This window comes from Aquarana catesbeiana, linkage group LG10 (assembly GCF_042186555.1).
Source record: "Aquarana catesbeiana isolate 2022-GZ linkage group LG10, ASM4218655v1, whole genome shotgun sequence".
Lineage (NCBI taxonomy): Eukaryota > Metazoa > Chordata > Amphibia > Anura > Ranidae > Aquarana > Aquarana catesbeiana.
In genome coordinates this window covers 7,766,314-7,779,395 of record NC_133333.1, presented here as the reverse complement: position 1 = coordinate 7,779,395, position 13,082 = coordinate 7,766,314, and the positions used below count along the sequence as shown (strand labels likewise).

At 48.4% G+C, this 13,082-nt stretch overlaps 1 protein-coding gene across 4 annotated transcripts in view; it reads right to left on the bottom strand.

Moving 5' to 3' along the window:
- Positions 1–13,082, bottom strand: part of LOC141110281 (beta-1,3-galactosyltransferase 2-like) — a 163,119-nt gene that overhangs the window by 53,582 nt on the left and 96,455 nt on the right. The window contains exon 1 of one of the 4 annotated variants that reach the window (XM_073601571.1): positions 3,182–3,381. The exons of the other annotated variants lie outside the window; for them this stretch is intronic. The gene's annotated coding sequence lies outside the window, so the exon portion shown is untranslated. Of the gene's footprint in view, positions 1–3,181; positions 3,382–13,082 lie in introns of those variants that run through there. 4 annotated transcript variants of the gene reach the window in all.

Below are 13,082 nucleotides of genomic sequence, written 5' to 3'. Positions count from 1 at the left end.
AAAAATTCTACAGGTTGCATGTTGTGAGTTACAGAGGAGGTCTAGGGCTTGAATTATCGCTCTCGCTCTAACGATCGCGGCGACACCTCATATGTGTGGTTTGACCACCGTTTTCATATGCGGGCGCTACTCACGTATGAGTTCGCTTCTGCGCGCAAGCTTGTCGGGACAGGGCGCTTTAAAAAAAAAATTTTTTTTCTTATTTATTTTACTTTATTTAGGACCACATCCTCCGTCTTTTGGACTTTTTCTCAATCCCCATCTGTCGTCTATATTTTCTCATGTGCTTATAATCATATGAAAGCTGGCCATATGGCGAAATGACAATAGCGCTGCTTTAGTATATACTAATACTCATAGAAGTACCCGTGGACTTGATACTATTTGCTGATATAAAATTTTTATTGTAACCACTTGCTGACCAGCCGCCGCAGTTGTACTGCAGCAGAATGTCACAGCTGGGCGAAACGCCGTTATGTTACGTCGCTTCGACCTGTGGCCACTAGGGGCGCCCGCTGCTCTCCCCCCCAGGTGCAGTACATCCATACCCTATACTCATCCTTCCTACCAGCTCCGTCAGCCCATGACCTTATCGTGGACAGGGTTCATAGGGTCCCAAAAAACCTCCTTCCTCCCAGCCGAGGTACCGAGAGATGTTCTGCTTAGGGTGCACTTTTATCACATCAAAGATCAGCTGTTGGTAGCATTCTGCAAAGGCAGACAAGGTCCCTAACCAATATACTCTCACTCCACTTGCTCCTCGACCAGTCCAAGCATACGCTGCAATGTCCGTGGAATCTGCTGATCATAACAAAGGCTCTGAGAAACCATCAAATTCCACACAAATGGAAATACCCTGCTACACTATCCTTTCCATTACTCATAATCTCAACACCATCACTGTAGCTACGCTGGATGAAGGCTTAACCGTTCTCCGCCTCTGGGGTATCCTACCAGATTTGGCCAACACTGCTCCACCAGTCCCTCCGTCAGCAGTGGAAACTGTAGTCACATAAGGGATCTCCTAAGAAACACACTAATGGATGCACCCATCTTCACAAATGATTTAGCACATTCTTGTTCCCCCCAGCTAAGCGAATGTGATGTTCATCTCCCTCTTCCCCCTCAGCTTCTCTCGGCAGTCAAATCTGCTCATGGATCTTGCATTGGATTCTCTTCTTACAGTTTCCTTTATGTTGTTATGTTTCTTCAATGTGTTTATTTTACCCCCCCCCCACATGTCCGGTACACGCAGCGCTGTCTACGCCCTGCTGAAGAACTCATCTCCCGACAACACGTCAACAGTTACGTCATCGCTCTTACCCAGGATCGATACCCCAAGACTGCAATCCACCAAGACCGACCACCCAGGAACACTAACGCCTTTATCAGACTGCGATGGTTCAGCCTCGGCAAGGCAGATCCCTACCGCAACAGTGAGAAACTTTACCCACCCATCACACAGATTCACCTCTACTGTACATAATGTCCCTTAAATGTCTTTCATTGAACGCTAGAGGTTTGAACCACCCTGCAAATTTCGCTCCTAAACACTGACAATAAAGTCTACGCAAAACTCCTGGTCAAACGGTTAACCAACATACTTCTCTCCTTGCTACAACAAGACCAGATGGGTTTCGTGAGGAGTAGGCAGTCCGATGATGCTACAAGAAGAATAGTGAACATTATGCACCACGCTGAGAGGACACGAACACCTTCTCTGCTGCTCTCCATAGATGCAGAAAAGGCGTTCTACAGGGTCCACTGGCAATACATGTCTATGGTCCTATCCAAGTTTGGATTTCATACTATCTTCTATCTTGGCTTTGTACTCATCTCCGACGGCAAGGGTTTATACATCTGGCTTTCTGTCTAAACCATTTAGCATCTCCAATGGAACTCAACAGGGGTTCCTGTTCTCCCCTTCCATCTTTAATCCAATGATTGAACCCCTGGTTGAGACAAGTGGTTCGCACCCTCTCACGACTGGTTTCAAATTTCACTTTAGATGATTAATCTCTTTGCGGACGATGTTATTCTCTTATTGACCAGCCCACTGACCTCTCTTCCACACGCTCACCAGGTACTAGAAAGCTTTAGTGCTATTTCATATTACAAGGTCAATTTCACAGAGTCCCTCATTATAGACTTAGGAACCCAGAGGGTCACCAAGCTACAACTCCAGAGTACCCTACTGTACACATGGAACACACAAGGGATACCATATTTGCGGATTACTCTAAGCGCCACATACTCCACCCTGGCTGCAGCCAACCTTAAACCGCTCACTACAAAAATTGATTCCCAACTCAAAAATATAGCTCGACAGGAGCTCTCCTGGGCAGGCAGAATAGCTGCAAATCAAAATGCTGATTCTACCTCAAATCTTGTATATATTTAGAGTCCTGCCAATTCCCATTCCCAACCATTCCCAACCACTATTGTAACACCCTGTCGAGTCTGCTGAAGACATGCATATGGAAAGACAAAAGGGCCAGATGCTCCCACTCCAATTTAATCTTGCATAGGACCGTTGGAGGGGCAGGTATGGTTGCCATTCGAGATTACTATTGGGCGGTCAGATTGGACCAAATCCAGTATTGGCTTAGGGGCTCTGAAGATCCCCTGTGGCTGAATGTGGAGACAGCCACGGCTCCCACACGTGATCTACCCTTGCTCCTCATAAGTGACCCGTGGAAACCCTGTGGACACATCTTCTCTATCTCCACCTTTGCATGCTTCCCTTCAGGCCTGGCGCCACTTACATAAACAAAAAAACCATATCAAACAACAAAAGTGGAATGTAAGTTTTCCCTGAAGGTACTTGAGGCTATAGTTCCCATGCTTTCCACTGGCCAGCTCTGTGGGCATGGGTTGCATCACGTGTAAGATTTTGTACATAACTCCAAAGCCAAAGAACCTAGAGACTCTGATCAGGGATTTCAGCCTCCCAAGAGTGGTTCAGTTCACGTGTCCCCACATTTTACATTTTTTTTTTTTTTACGTAAGTTCCCCACTACTGTTGAGCTCCATATCCACGACAAGGCATGGCAGTTTTACACTTCTCAGAAACCTGTGAGTAAAGTCATATCTCTGTTCTACAACAATTTACAAGGAAAGATTCTCTTAAGGAAAACCAGCTCAATCCTAAAATGGAAAAACAATCTAAATGCCCCCTTACCCCAAACCAGTGGAAATCCACCTTCCGAAAGATCCAAGACTTCATGCCTTGTGAAACTGCCCGAGTCTGACAAGTTTTTTGAATCAGGTTTTCCAAGTAATATCCTCCCTCTTATTGTCAAGCCCTTGTCTGGCTATACTCCATGTTGGCGTTGATTCATACCCCACCCGGGTTCTTTTAGGCAAGTAATTACGCAACTACGTTTAACAGCACGCCCTCTCATAATTATTATTATTATTCAGGATTTATATAGCGCCAACAGTTTACGCAGCGCTTTACAATATAAATGGGAGACAATTCAGTTATAATTTAATACAATACAATAGGATTAAGAGGGCCCTGCTCAGAAGAGCTTACAATCTAATAGGGTGGGGCAGGTGGTACAAAAGGTTGTAACTGTGGGGAATGAGCTGGTGGAAGTGGTAGGAGATTAGTTGGAGACGTGATAGGCTTTCCTGAAGAGATGAGTTTTCAGGGATCGCCTGAAGGTAGCAAGAGTGGGGATAGCCGGATAGGTGGAGGTAGCGAGTTCCAGAGGATGGGAGAGGCTCTGGAGAAATCCTGGAGACGAGCATGGGAGGAGGAGATGAGAGAGCTTGAAAGCAGGAGGTCTTGAGAAGAGCGGAGAGGACGATTTGGGTGATATTTGGAGACAAGATTGGTGATGTAGCTTGGGGCAGAGTTGTGAATGGCTTTGTATGTTGTGGTTAGAATTTTGAATTTAATTCGCTGGGTGATTGGGAGCCAGTGTAGGGATTGAAGTAGAGGGTTGGCAGACACTGAGCGGTTGGTAAGGTGGATAAGTCTGGCAGCAGCATTCATGATAGACTGAAGAGGGGAGGAGCCTATGGAGAGGCAGGCCAATGAGAAGGGAGTTGCAATAGTCAAGGCGAGAGATAACAAGGGAGTGAATGAGGAGCTTGGTGGTTTCATTTGTTAAAAAAGGGCGAATTTTAGAGATGTTACGGAGCTGAATTCTACAAACTTTTGACAACGATTGGATTTGAGGCTGAAATGACAAGTCAGAGTCTAGGATTACACCTAATACCCTGGCGTGACGGGAGGGACTGATGGTTGCATTGTTGATTTTGATGGAAAAGTCATGGAGGGGGGCACGGGCTGGGGGGAATATTAATAGCTCAGTTTTAGAGAGATTTAGTTGAAGGAAGTGGTGCGACATCCAGGCTGATATGTCAGTTAGTAAGTTAGTAATGCGAGAGGAGACTGAAGGAGTGAGGTGAGGAGTAGACAGATAGATTTGGGTGTCATCAGCGTATAAGTGGTATTGGAAGCCGTGGGCGGTTATCAAGTGACCAAGGGACGAGGTGTAGATAGAGAAGAGAAGGGGTCCACGAAACGAGCCTTGGGGGACCCCCACAGAAAGGGGCAATGGAGAGGAGGAGACAGAGTTGTAGGTGACACTGAAGGAGCGCTGTGATAAATAGGATAGAGCAGAATCTCGGAGGCCAAGGGAATGTAGTTTATTGAAAAGGAGCGGGTGGTCAATAGTATCAAAGGCCGCAGAGAGGTCAAGTAGTAGGAGTCTGGAGTACTGGCTGTTGGTTTTAGCAGTTAGTAAATCTCATAAATGGAAATCAGAAGACTCCCTCAATATTTCAGATGTTCTGGTCTTGGTCCAACAAAACGACAATTTTCAACACCATCAATTCCCTCAATAAAGCAGCTTTCGATCACAACTGGGCAACATGGTCAGAAACCTCCATTTCTAAGACATAGTAAGAATCTTCTTCCTTATTCTTCAGGTTGTGTAACACGTGTATGAATCGTTTTAATTGGAATTCTATTGTTACAGATATTTACCTATTCCGTCAAGGAAACTGGTGTACGTGTACCTATCCTGTATGTTTACCTTTAGAGTTTGCAGACTCCGCATATGAATATGTACAGATGATCTACACGTATGTACCACGTCACCTTTTGTTTCGGGTGTACTGCACTATTGTACCTACTTCTTATGTTCAATAAAAAAATATTGAAGCAAAAAAAAAAAGAAAACCTTTAAAAATTCGAATTTCGGAAGATGGCTATATTCTTTCTATTTAACCCCTTCAATACCGAGCACATATACCCCCCCCCCCCCTTCCTGCCCAGGCCAATTTTCCTTGATCTCACACTTTGAATGACAATTCATGCAACTCTGCACCCATATGACATTTTTATTGTTTTCTTTTCACAGGAATATTTTCAAATATTTGATCTTTTCACACATTTTTCACACTTTAATTTTACAAACGGGTCATTTTTCTCCTTCACTGATGACGCAGAGCCGATGAGGTAGCAATGATGGGCACTGATGAAGAGGCACTGATGAGGCTGCTGGATGTTGTTCTGTTGTACAATTTTGCATATAAGTAATTTTTCTTCTTTACTGATGGCCACTGATGGGCTGTACTGATGGGCAATGATGAGGTGGCACTGATAGGCTGCACTGATGGGCACTGATAGACACTGATGAGGTGGCACTGATGAGGCCGCACTTATGGGCACTGATAGACACTGATGAGGTGGCACTGATAAGGTGGCACTGATAGGTGGAACTGATGGGCACTGATGAGGCGGCACTGGTGGGCACTGATGAGGCTGCACTGATAGGGGGACTGATGGGCACTAATAGGCGGAACTGATGGCCACTGATAAGGCTGCACTGATAGGGGGACTGATGGGCACTAATAGGCGGGACTGATGGGCACTGATGAGGCAGCACTGATGAGGTGGCACTGATGAAGCGGCACTTATGGGCACTGATAGACACTAATGAGGTGGCACTGATAGGTGGAACCGATGGGCACTGGTGAGGCGGCACTGGTGGGCACTGATGAGGCTGCACTGATAGGGGGACTGATGGGCATTTATAGGCGGAACTGATGGGCACTGATGAGGTGGCACTGATGAGGCTGCGCTTATGGGCACTGACAGACACTGATAAGGTGGCGCTGATAGGTGAAACTGATGGGCACTGATGAGGTGGCACTGGTGGGCACTGATGAGGCTGCACTGATAGGGGGACTGATGGGCACTAATAGGCGGAACTGATGGGCACTGATGAGGCTGCACTGATAAAAACAATGTTAGTGCAGCACATAAGTAGAACAGTCCATAACATATAAAAACATTCAGAGGAAGAGAAGATCCCTTGTGAAGGGATCTTCTCTTCCTCTGAATGTTTTTATATGTTATGGACTGTTCTACTTATGCGCTGCACTAACATTGTTTTTAATCACCAGTATTTATAGGCTTTGTGATTCCCTATAGTGTTCAGCTTGCATCCATGTGCTACTAGTTTGCGCTGATTGTTCCCTTTTATACATAGGCTGCACTGATAGGCCGACTGATAGGCACTGATGGGTGGAACCGATGGGCACTGGTGGGCACTGATGAGGAGGTACTGGTGGGCCCCCTGTGTCCCCGCCCACGCTCAAACCACACACTCACATATTGCAATGCCCCCTCCTCCACCAGGTATCCCTAGTCTCCCCTACCTTTGGTTTCTCTCACCCCCCCCAAGTATCCCCTCCTTCCCCCAGCGGTGTCCCTTGGTGTCTCTGTCACCCGATCCTTCATCCCCTGGGCAAGGGATTAGCAGCCCTCCATCTTCTCAGGGTGTCTCTTCATCATGAAGGCAGCCAGTAGGCTCCAGTCACTGAGCTGGGAGTCCTGCTAAGACCGGGCTCTGGTGCTCCATCTTGCCCCGGATACTCTGCTGCCTCTCCTCATAGACGGTCTATGCCGGGAGCCGCCGTATTGTCCTCTCCCGGCATGCACTGCACAGGCAGGTCATCCGAGGGACCAAAACTGGGTGATTCGTGATAGGCTGAGGAGGCTACAAAAGGTACGAGGAGCCTCTCAGGGGGCCCCAGGGCTGCTGTTGGAAATCACGAGGACCTGTACAGCCTGCCCGATAGCCCCTTCCCACCCCCCGAAAATACTGATATTTTCACTAAAAATACAATAAAATCATTATTAGCAGAGACAAACATAACATACCTTACAAAAGTCTTCCTAAATCTAAAAGATAAAACTGTATTAGGCTCCATGCACACTAGCGTTTTTTTTTTTTTAAGCTAAAAAAACGCTGGATAAAAACCGCTGGCAATAGCTTTTTGTAGTAGTGTTTAGGAGCGTTGGCGTGTTATTAGCGTTTTTGCCGTTTCCTTTAAAAAAAAGGAAAAAAAAAAAGCTCAAAAAAATCGCCAGTAGAAGCGTTTAGGAGCATCTCTGCTGGAAAAGCGCTCCAAGAAACTCTACAAAAACAATGTTTTTTTTCTCTGCTCCTAGATGCTGAAGCTCAAAAAATGCTAATAGCCTAAAGTAGTGTAGTAAAAAAACTAACACCTGCAATACAAAGGCATAATGAGCTAGTTTACATAGCATACTAGCTTTTTTTTTTTTTTTTTTTTTTTTTTTTGAAAAGCCCGTAACGTGTGAAAAACACCCAAAAACTCCACCCGGTGCCAAAAAAAAAAGTGCAGACACATAAAGAGTTAGGCTGGGTTCACACTATACTACACCACAGTAGTATCCTACTTTGCTCTGCGACATCAGCCCTACATTGGTCCTACATTGATCCCACATTGGTCCTACATTGGTCCTACATTGGTCCTACATCCATCCGACTTTCATGAACAGGATACTACTTTGATCCGATAGTACACTTGTCCTTTGACCAATCAAAACTAACACACAATGGGAGGGGCTACAGCAGGGGGCAGGAAATAACACAATGTCGGATGCCAAAGTCGGATGGTTAGGACAAGGATCCGACTTTGATCCGACTTCAATGATAGTCAATGGGCTGAAGTAGGATCAAAGTCGGACCAAAGTAGTACACGGAGCATTTCTAAAGTCGGACCGACTTGTGTCGGACCAGTTAGGGCAGCTCCCATAGGGAAACATTGAATTTCACACGTCATGCGACATGAGCTCCCACTGGCCAAAAGGCTCGGCCCTAGAGGCAGGTGTGAAAAAACGTGTGTATGGTGAAGTGACCACGGTGCCATAACTCAAAGTGACCCTCACCCATAGTGATTGCCACTTCAGGGGCACATTCACCACAGGCCTTTTGTCCCAACCCTGACCAACAACCCAGACCAGCGCAGCCCCCACACCCCGGGCAGAAAGGCATAAAGTTCTGAGAGCTTAGGGAGAGCCCTTGCCATCAGGCTCAACCGTCGCTCCCATCACTCCTACCTAATTACATTAGGGAATATACTAACCTCTCCCCCCCGGTGAGAAAGGAGAGCCAGTGTTCTCTCCCGAAAAACTGACCGGAGCTAGAACTACCCCCAATCTAGGCCAGAAGGCCAGGGACCCGACCCTCTGGCCAGACCCAAGGCAGCACCCATCCTCACCAGGAGCACCCTTCCGGACGGCTCAGACTCGACTCCGCGGACGTCTCAAAGGGCGCCCAGACCTTATAGGCTTACCTGTAGCAAAAAGTGGTCCGTAAGGGTTTACAACCACTTTAATACAGTTCTGTGTGTAAATGAGGTATTGGGGCTCATTCGCATAGATGCCGTGGCCTGTACTGTGTGAATCAGTGGTTTGTTCTTCGTTTTTATGTGGCTATTTCTGTGTGCAGGAAGCCAATGTTACACTATAGGGAGGCAGCCACTGTATGAACACAGCCACGGGTCATAATCGGACAGATGTGTGGGTGGAGGTGTATGGCCACATACAGCGTGTATTTGGGACCCCACACACTTACCAAATTAGGACTTGCGGCTATGTTCATACAGATCCTGCATCCAGGGCCGTCTTTAACGCAGGGCAAAAAAAGGGCAGCTGCCTCGAGCCCAGTCATTGTTGTGGGGCCCAAAGCAGCTGCCCTTTGAGGCCACATCGCCCCCCAAATAGTTGATTGAGGAGGGCCCAAGAAAATGTTTGCCCGGGGTCCAACAATATTAAAGACGGCCCTGGCTGCATCCTCACAGTCGCGGGTGGCTCCAGCCGCACAAACCACTAATTCACACTCTATGGGCCAGAGGACCCACGTGGATGAGTCTTTTATGTTTTAAATGATTTTTTTAATGAATTTTAACCACTACCTGCCTGGAGTTTGCATGTACTCCCTGTGCCTCAGTGCCCATCAGTGCTGCATAACAGTGCCACCTCATCAGTGTCACCTCATCAGTGCCCATCAGTGCCACCTATCAGTGCTGCATAACAGTGCCACCTCATCAGTGTCACCTCATCAGTGCCCGTCAGTGCCACCTATCAGTGCTGCATAACAGTGCCACCTCCTCAGTGCCCATCAGTGCGGCCCCATTAGTGCCCATCAATGAAGGAGAAAACTTACTTATTTACAAAGTTTTGTAACAGAAACAAAAAAACAACAACTTTTTTTTCAAAATTTTTGGTCTTTTTTTTTTATTTGTTTAGCAATAAATAAAAATCCCAGAGGTGATCAAATACCACCAAAAGAAATCTCTATTTGTGGGAACAAAATGATTACATGGGGTTGCCACCTGTCCGGGGTTCGCCCGGACAGTTCGGGTTTTGAATCATGTGTCCGGGTTTCAAACCCGGGCTCATTGTTCAGGTTGGACCGTGGCTTCAAGTAACCGAGTACCACAACCGCTGAGTGCGTAGGCGTGCGCATGGGCCAGGTGTGCCTGGGCATCACCCTAATCACCAGGGTTGCCAACTCTCTGGAGGGCTAACTGCAGTTGACTAAGCCTAGTGGCCAAGTGGCTGTGACTCTCTCATACACTGCCTAAAGCCAGTACAGTTCTGCCCCCTCTCCCCCCCACCATCACACATGGGTGGGAAAGGAAAGAGGACTTGATCTGCTCCTCCTCCTCCCTCCCTACCCCTCTGTGTCTGTCTCTGTGAGGGCAGGAAATTTGAAACCCAGTAGCTAACAAATATAGTACATGGTGGATGAAAGGCACCGATGCCTGAGCCTCCATCCTCAGGTGAGTGAGCTCACCATCCGTTTTTGACCTAAGTTTCACTCTTCCCTGCCTTCTCTCTCCTACCTGAGTGAGTACGCTAAGGCAAGGGGGACTCAGATGTAAGGGGTGCTCTGCAGTCTCTGATGTAAGGGGGGCTTTGGGCACCCTGATTTAAGGGGGATGCTGGGAACTCTGATGTAAGTGGGGGCTTTGGTGAGCAGAACCCCCCCCCCCCCACATCACAGTTCCTCTCTACAACAGAGTCCAGAACATTCCCCCCTTTGAAAAAATGCTGTGCGTCGCTAAAGTGTTCGGGTTTGGCTTGAAGAAAAGGTGGCGACCCTAGGCATACTGCAGGGGGAATCAGATGTGGGCAGGACAAAGAGGGGGATCAGTGTGGCGGGGGGCAGTTACAGGAACAATTCCCTAAATAAGTGTCTCTCCCTGCAGCAGCTGAAAGCTGGTTGGGAGGGAGAGGGTGAAAAGCTTGCTTTTAGCTGCTGCAGAGAGATGCACAGGGCATCGTACTGTAATTGTCCCTCACCTGTCCGCTGCACTGATTCCCTTGCTGTCTGGGCCCCCCTTGTGTGCCTGGGCCCCCCTACAGGAGGATACATACTGCCCTTGGGCACTGAGGGGCACTGAGAGGTGCAAGCAATAAGTGCATGCTCTGTTGTATTCAGGGCCTCCATCTGGGGGGGGGGGGTTACAGCCGATACAACTGTAAGGGGCCCCGGGGGTCTGGGGGGCCCACCCGGGCCAGAAGAAGGCAGGATGGGTGAAGGGGAGCCGTGTTGTGCACTATAGAAACGATCTCACAGCTTCTGCTGCTCTCTGTGTCATTGAGCTCAGACATCGAGCTCTTTACTGCCACCTCTGGCTACTATGTGCATGTGCGCCCCTCGTGTGAGCTGCCTGTACTGGGCTCCTCTGTGTCAGCAACATATCAGCTTTTGAGCTGGGACTAGGTAGGAAGATTTCCTTTACAAGTAGGGGCTGTGAAGGAAAGGGAGGGGGGCTGTTTGTGTACAGGGAGGGGCCAGAGGCTTGTGTGTTTACAGATTTGTGTATGTGGGGGGCTGACATATTTATACAGGTGGGGGGGCTGACATATATACAGATGGGGGGGCTGACATATATACAGGTGGGGGGCTCTCATATATATGCAGGTGTGTGGGGGGGCTGACATATATACAGGTGGGGGGCTGACATATATACAGGTGGGGGGCTGACATATATACAGGTGTGTGGGGGGCTGACATATATACAGATGGGGGGCTGACATATATACAGGTGGGGTGCCTGACATATATACGGGTGTGTGGGGGGCTGACATATATACAGGTGGGGGGCTGACATATATACAGGTGGGGGGGCTGACATATATACAGGTGTGTGGGGGGGCTGACATATATACAGGTGTGTGGGGGGGCTGACATATATACAGGTGTGTGGGGGGGGCTGACATATATACAGGTGAGGGGGCTGACATATATACAGGTGTGGGGGGCTGACATATATACAGGTGTGTGGGGGGGCTGACATATATACAGGTGTGAGGGGGGCTGACATATATACAAGTGTGGGGGGCTGACATATATACAGGTGTGTGGGGGGGGCTTACATATATACAGGTGGGGGGCTGACATATATACAGGCGTGTGGGGGGGCTGACATATATACAGGTGTGGGGGGCTGACATATATACAGGTGTGTGGGGGGGCTGACATATATACAGGTATGAGGGGGGCTGACATATATACAAGTGTGGGGGGCTGACATATATACAGGTGGGGGGGCTGACATATATACAGGTGTGTAGGGGGGCTGACATATATACAGGTGTGTGGGGGGGCTGACATATATACAGGTGTGTGGGGGGGCTGACATATATACAGGTGAGGGGGCTGACATATATACAGGTGGGGGGCTGACATATATACAGGTGTGTGGGGGGGCTGACATATATACAGGTGGGGGCTGACATATATACAGGCGTGTGGGGGGGCTGACATATATACAGGTGTGAGGGGTGCTGACATATATACAGGTGTGGGGGGCTGACATATATACAGGTGTGGGGGGGCTGACATATATACAGGTGTGTGGGGGGGCTGACATATATACAGGTGTGAGGGGGGCTGACATATATACAGGTGTGAGGGGGTCTGACATATATACAGGTGTGGGGGGGCTGACATATATACAGGTGTGGGGGGGCTGACATATATACAGGTGTGAGGGGGGCTGACATATATACAGGTGTGGGGGGGGGGCTGATATATATATACAGGTGTGGGGGGGCTGACATATATACAGGTGTGAGGGGGGCTGACATATATACAGGTGTGTGGGGGGGCTGCCATCTCCCTTCATGAGACCTGGGAGAATAGATATACTGTATATCTGTCAGCCACTATATGAGCTTTGGAGCCAGTACAGTATATAAATCCGTGGATCATCAAGCTCAAACTGTAAAACCGGTTGGTGTATCAAGGGTTAAATAGATCAGTGTACTGGGAGCAAACAGTGGCTGGCCAGAGATGGTGTCCAGAGATAGTTTCCAGAGATAGTGGCCAGAGATAGTGTCCAGAGATAGCGTCCAGAGATAGTGTCCAGAGGTAGTGTCCAGAGATAGCGTCCAGAGATAGTGTCCAGAGGTAGTGTCCAGAGATAGCGTCCAGAGATAGCGGCCAGAGATAGCGGCCAGAGATAGTGGCCAGAGATAGTGGCCAGAGATAGCGTCCAGAGATAGTGTCCAGAGATAGTGTCCAGAGATAGTGTCCAGAGATAGTGGCCGGAGATAGCGTCCGGAGATAGCGTCCAGAGATAGCGTCCAGAGGTAGCGTCCAGAGGTAGCGGCCAGAGATAGTGTCCAGAGATAGCGTCCAGAGATAGCGTCCAGAGGTAGTGCCAGAGATAGTGTCCAGAGATAGCGTCCAGAGATAGCGTCCAGAGATAGCGTCCAGAGATAGCGTCCAGAGATA